The following is a 6,776-nucleotide window of genomic DNA, read 5'->3' as shown; positions in this document are numbered from 1 at the left end:
CCACAGTCATGTTTCAGTCCCCAAGTGCATCTGTACCTTTAGTCGCACCAGTGGAGTCAATATCTGTACATATTTTGAAACAATAAACACTCAGTTTAGAGGTAAAAATAACTTCGTGATACTTAGTTTTAGAGCCTACAGTCATGTGTTATTTTGTATGTATATATTAACATGCAGATTACACCAGTAGTGTCAATATCTTAAAGTATTTTGCTAAATAATACAGACAAGTTATCCAACAAAGATAAAAATCTATATTTTGTGCAGCTGACGTTTGATCTTTGTTGAAAAAATACTTAGCAGCTGCTGAACTACACTGAAACAATATAATACAGTCAATTTAGACCTGTTAATAACATTGCAATATTTAATTTCAGGGTCCATAGTTCCCTGCACCAAATGGGATACAAATATCGAACTTTAATCATCCCCAAGTGCTGTACAGAGAACAAGATGTCCAACTCTGGGTTGCATATTGATTAGCTGTTTCGTTTCAACGGCTAGTAAACGTTGGGCTCTGATTGAGAAATCTAAAGCTATGTCAGTTTGCTGTGAAAGCTGACAAAGCTGTGTATGTATGTATGTGTGTGTGTGTGTGTGTGTGTGTGTGTGCGTGTGTGTGTGTGTGTGTGTGTGTAAACGTTTTCTGCTGACAAAGCTGCGTCAGTTTTCTGCTAATGCCAAGAAAGATGTATGTGTGCTGGACAAATTCTGGTGAAGCTGTATGTTGTTCAGCTGGCATAACATCCTGTCACTCTCGTAGCCTTCACCTGCCACAAATAGCTTTCAGAGTAAGGTCTCTGAGGTATGCAAAGAAGCAAAGTGTATATGCATTACAGGGAGTCTGCGTGCAGACGTTATGCAATTGCCACCACCATTGGGCTAGAATGATACCATGCCCCACGACTACACCCCCCTCCCCCCCCCCCCCCGTGTCCTCTATTAACGTAGCTATAGTAGTGTTTGTGTGTCACTGGGAGGTAGAGAGGACAAGATGGCTGCCTCTGGGGGTGCATACCGATTGGTTGTTTCGTTCTGATAGCCAGTAGATGTACTGGGTTGTGATTACTAAACAAAAACTAAACTCCTACCAAACAGCCCATGAAGGCCCAACGGTGCCGACCAGCCGCCGTGTCATCCTCAGACCACAAGCGTCACTGGATGGGAATATGGAGGGACATGTGGTCAGCATACACCTCTCACGGCAGTATGTCGGTTTCCCAGACCGGAGTCGCTACTTCTCAATCAAGTAGCTTCTCAGTCTGCCTCACAAGGGCTGAGTGCACCCCGCTTGCCAACAGCGCTCGGCAGACCGGATGGTCACCCAGCCAAGAGCTAGCCCAGCCCGACAGCGCTTAACTTCGGTGATCTGACGGGAACCGGTGTTACCAGTGCGGCAAGGCCGTTGGCGGGTTGTGATTAGGAGAGTTAAATATGTGTGTTGGCTTGGAACGTCTCGCATTGGCCTATTTCCAACAAATGAGTGTGGCTTAGAAGAGATGTGAGGAGAGGAAGGGTGGATACGGGAGGAGTGGGAGAGAGGGAGAGCATTGTGGCATGAAGACGCCATACATTGCTCCCGACTCTGTATGTAGGTGAGCTAAAAGCTCAATGTCATTTCGTATCCAGAAAGTGTGGTGTCACCGCTAGACACCACACTTGCTAGGTGGTAACTTAAATCGGCCGCGGTCCTGTAGTACATGTCGGACCCGCGTGTCGCCACTGTGTACTCGCAATCCTAGCGCCACCACATGGCAGGTCACAAGACACGGACATGACCTCGCCCCAGTTGTACGGACGACATAGCTTGCGACCACACGTATCACGTCTTCCTCTCATTTGCCGAGAGACAGATTAAATAGCCTTCAGCTAGTCCATCGCTACTACCTAGCAAGGCGCCATGTGTATCATTGCTAATTGCTTACTGCTATGCAAGAGATGTATTTCAACAAGAAGAACATCATTAAAAGTTAAGTAATCTACCCAATACGTTCTTTTCTTTATAGTTTTTCATCCAGTCTCCTGTTTCAGAATTTACGCCCGTCTGCGTTAGTTTCGCGTGCACATAGCCACTCATTGTGTCGAGACCTTAGGGAATCGACACAACAGAAAGTACACTGCTCTCCTATTGCTGGGCGTACTTATTTAGTGCAATAACCTCTGAAAACCTTTCTATTCCATGCAGAATCGCTGTTGTATTGCGTTCCAAAGTGGCCAACACACACAGATGGCCATAATGTGTGAGGGCTTCCCAGGGACACTTCTGCACCGTAGTCGAAACAACCCTGGCAAAATGTAGGTCCGTCCGCATCATTCGTGTAGTCCCGATGTCTCTCCATGCGATTTCGCTAATTTTGGATCCCTGAAGAAAGACGTCTGTGGACGCCGAGTTGTGCTTCAGACGAATTGGTGGCACATCTGGGTACAATCATGCTTCCACAGGCATCGCAGACATTTTTCCATGAAGGCACTGACAGTGTTGCCTCACAGTCACATACATGTATTAACGGTTATGGCACTTTCTTTTGAAATGATGAACAGTTTAGCCGGCCGGGATGGCCGAGCAGTTCTAGGCGCTACAGTCTGGAACCACGCGGCCGCTACGGTCGCAGGTTGGAATCATGCCTCGGGCATGGATGTGTGTGATGTCCTTAGGTTAGTAAGGTTTAAGTAGTTCTAAGTTCTAGGGGACTGATGACCTCAGATTTTAAGTCCCATAGTGCTCAGAGCCATTTGAACCATTTTCTTTGATGAAAAGTTTACTTACCTTTTCCCATCTGTCTCATTTTCATTTGACTGTCCCTTATAAAACTAATCGCAGGTAAAGCAGATGCCCGACTGAGCTTCATTCGAAGAATGCTCGAGAAGTATAGTCCACAAACAAAGAAAGTAGCGTAAAAAACAACGTTTCTCAAAATCTTGAGTATTACTCGTCTGTATGGGATCCATAACAGATGGGAGTAATTGAGTAAATGGAGAAAATCCAAAGAAGGGCAGCACGTTTCGTGACAGACTCATTTAGTAAGCGGGAAAGAGGCACCGAGACAGTCATCCAAGTCCAGTGGCAAATGCTACAAGAGAAGCATCCAGCATCACAGTATGATCTATTGTTAAAACTTGGAGAGCAGACGTTCCTGGAAAAGTCAACGAATATATTGGTTCTTCCATGTATATCTCTCGAGGAGGCCGTGAAGGCGAAATTACCGATAGTCGAACTCACACCGAGGCTTACCCGCAAACTTTCTTCCCCCCCCCCCCCCCCCCCCCCGGACCATCAGCGACTGTAGCAGGAGTGGGTAGAGGTGACAGTGATATAGGAAGTAGCTTGTAGAGCACAGACTGTGTACGTTGCCAGCGCCGGCAGCCAGCGATAATTTCGCCAGTAGCAACGCTCCGTGTAAACACGGCGCTCAACTCCGTGCCTGCCTCTACGGGCACTGCGCGCGCCCTGCACGACTCACAGAGTTCGCCGTATGCGGCCTGCATTGAATGCTGCGGCACGCTCCGTTTAGACAACGCCGGTCTGTGGATACGTCAGCCAACTGCCTCTCTTGCTCCAGTTTAGCGTAGAGGAAAGTTACGCCACACACACACACACAGACACACACACACACTAGCAGGACTCGTAGGCAGAACGTTGGGAAATTGTAACGATGGCAGTGCAATTTTAGCAGAAGTTACTCATTATTCTATGACAGACTAGAGATGTTCTTCATCTGAAGCAATGTCATCGCAGTTTTTGTGCAGACCAATCAGGCGAACTTTGTAAATATCTGACAACTGTGCTGAATAGATCGCAGTTCAATGTACTACTGCATTATTTCTACATCTGCATCTACATCTACATTTATACTCCGCAAACCACCCAACGGTGTGTGGCGGAGGGCACTTTACGTGCCACTGTCATTACCTCCCTTTCCTGTTCCAGTCGCGTATGGTTCGCGGAAAGAACGACTGTCTGAAAGCCTCCGTGCGCGCTCTAATCTCTCTAATTTTACATTCGTGATCTCCTCGGGAGGTATAAGTAGGGGGAAGCAATATATTCGATACCTCATCCAGAAACGCACCCTCTCGAAACCTGGCGAGCAAGCTACACCGCGATGCAGAGCGCCTCTCTTGCAGAGTCTGCCACTTGAGTTTATTAAACATCTCCGTAACGCTATCACGGTTACCAAATAACCCTGTGATGAAACGCGCCGCTCTTCTTTGGATCTTCTCTATCTCCTCCGTCAACCCGATCTGGTACGGATCCCACACTGATGAGCAATACTCAAGTATAGGTCGAACGAGTGTTTTGTAAGCCACCTCCTTTGTTGATGGACTACATTTTCTAAGCACTCTCCCAATGAATCTCAACCTGGTACCCGCCTTACCAACAATTAATTTTATATGATCATTCCACTTCAAATCGTTCCGCACGCATACTCCCAGATATTTTACAGAAGTAACTGCTACCAGTGTTTGTTCCGCTATCATATAATCATACAATAAAGGATCCTTCTTTCTATGTATTCGCAATACATTACATTTGTCTATGTTAAGGGACAGTTGCCACTCCCTGCACCAAGTGCCTATCCGCTGCAGATCTTCCTGCATTTCGCTACAATTTTCTAATGCTGCAACTTCTCTGTATACTACAGCATCATCCGCGAAAAGCCGCATGGAACTTCCGACACTATCTACTAGGTCATTTATATATATTGTGAAAAGCAATGGTCCCATAACACTCCCCTGTGGCATGCCAGAGGTTACTTTAACGTCTGTAGACTTCTCTCCATTGATAACAACATGCTGTGTTCTGTTTGCTAAAAACTCTTCAATCCAGCCACACAGCTGGTCTGATATTCCGTAGGCTCTTACTTTGTTTATCAGGCGACAGTGCGGAACTGTATCGAACGCCTTCCGGAAGTCAAGAAAAATAGTATCTACCTGGGAGCCTGTATCTAATATTTTCTGGGTCTCATGAACAAATAACGCTAGTTGGGTCTCATACGATCGCTGTTTCCGGAATCCATGTTGATTCCTACATAGTAGATTCTGGGTTTCCAAAAACGACATGATACTCGAGCAAAAAACATGTTCTAAAAATTCTACAACAGATCGACGTCAGAGATATAGGTCTATAGTTTTGCGCATCTGCTCGACGACCCTTCTTGAAGACTGGGACTACCTGTGCTCTTTTCCAATCATTTGGAACCCTCCGTTCCTCTAGAGACTTGCGGTACACGGCTGTTAGAAGGGGGGCAAGTTCTTTCGCGTACTCTGTGTAGAATCGAATTGGTATCCCGCCAGGTCCAGTGGACTTTCCTCTGTTGAGTGATTCCAGTTGCTTTTCTATTCCTTGGACACTTATTTCGATGTCTGCCATTTTTTCGTTTGTGCGAGGATTTAGAGAAGGAACTGCAGTGCGGTCTTCCTCTGTGAAACAGCTTTGGAAAAAGGTGTTTAGTATTTCAGCTTTACGAGTGTGATGTAATCTGATTTTAATAAGATATTTATGCACTGTTAGGATGATAGTGCAGATTTTTGCTGCTATCCGTTTCAGTTTCTATACACTATCATCGTATATTAAACTTCGTGACAGGTAAAAACCGTGAGCTGAACCTGGGCTCAAAATCCGCAACGGTGCATTTCGTGAGAAATTTCTTACCGACTTAGCTAGCCAGGCACACAGCTGTACTGCCGGCCGAAGTGGCCGTGCGGTTAAAGGCGCTGCAGTCTGGAACCGCAAGACCGCTACGGTCGCAGGTTCGAATCCTGCCTCGGGCATGGATGTTTGTGATGTCCTTAGGTTAGTTAGGTTTAACTAGTTCTAAGTTCTAGGGGACTAATGACCTCAGCAGTTGAGTCCCATAGTGCTCAGAGCCATTTGATCAGCTGTACTTCTGCCAGTGGCTCTCTCCTATCCTCCAGACTTCACAGAATCTCTGCCCCATACATTGCGGGACTTGCACTCATCGAAGAACAAGATTCAAAACGATCACTCAATGAAAGATTTATTCCGAAAACAAGCCCGTGAGGTTGTGGCTACAGTGGTCACCGAGCGAGGTGGTGCAGTGGTTAGCACACTGGTCTTGTATTCGGGAGGACGACGGTTCGAACACGCGTCCTTCCGTCCTGATTTACATTTACCGTGAATTCCCTAAATCGCTTCAGGCAAATGCTGGGATGGTTCCTTAGAAAGGGCACGGCCGACTTCCTTCCCCATCCTTCCCTAATCCGAGAGGACCGATGACCTCGCTGTTTGGTCTCCTCCCCCGCATAAACAAACCAATCTACAGTCATCTTTTCTTGCCCGCATCTCGTGGTCGTGCGGTAGCGTTCTCGCTTCCCACGCCCGGGTTCCCGGGTTCGATTCCCGGCGGGGTCAAGGATTTTCTCTGCCTCGTGATGGCTGGGTGTTGTGTTCTGTCCTTAGGTTAGTTAGGTTTAAGTAGTTCTAAGTTCTAGGGGACTTATCACCACAGCAGTTGAGTCCCATAGTGCTCAGAGCCATTTGAACCATTCTGAATCATATTTTCTTCGAAGAATGTTGTCTTCCAAGTGTAGGAGAGCTTATGTGACGTTTTAAAAATAGGGTAGATCTGAGTCTGTGAGGGAGGATAGTGAGACGTGTTTGGTTAGCAAAAGCTGTAACAGCATTCATTACCCACGCTAGATATGGCCCGCCACACAGTTTTATTTTTCGAGGAAGTTCCACACTAGAAAACACTGCAGAGTGGAAGATTCATTCTGCCGTCTTAAGATCTATTTCAAAAAGTGAAACAGCCTTACAG

The 6,776-nt window shown here is 46.5% G+C and overlaps 1 pseudogene; it reads right to left on the bottom strand.

The window, feature by feature from the left end:
• Positions 1–1,292: 1,292 nt before the first annotated feature.
• LOC126264091 (5S ribosomal RNA) lies at positions 1,293–1,410 on the bottom strand (annotated as a pseudogene).
• Positions 1,411–6,776: the final 5,366 nt, after the last annotated feature.

The sequence above is a fragment of the Schistocerca nitens genome, chromosome 6 (genome assembly GCF_023898315.1).
Source record: "Schistocerca nitens isolate TAMUIC-IGC-003100 chromosome 6, iqSchNite1.1, whole genome shotgun sequence".
Taxonomy (NCBI): Eukaryota; Metazoa; Arthropoda; class Insecta; order Orthoptera; family Acrididae; genus Schistocerca; species Schistocerca nitens.
The sequence above is the reverse complement of the archived record's forward strand: the minus strand, read 5'-3'. Positions and strand labels throughout refer to the sequence as shown.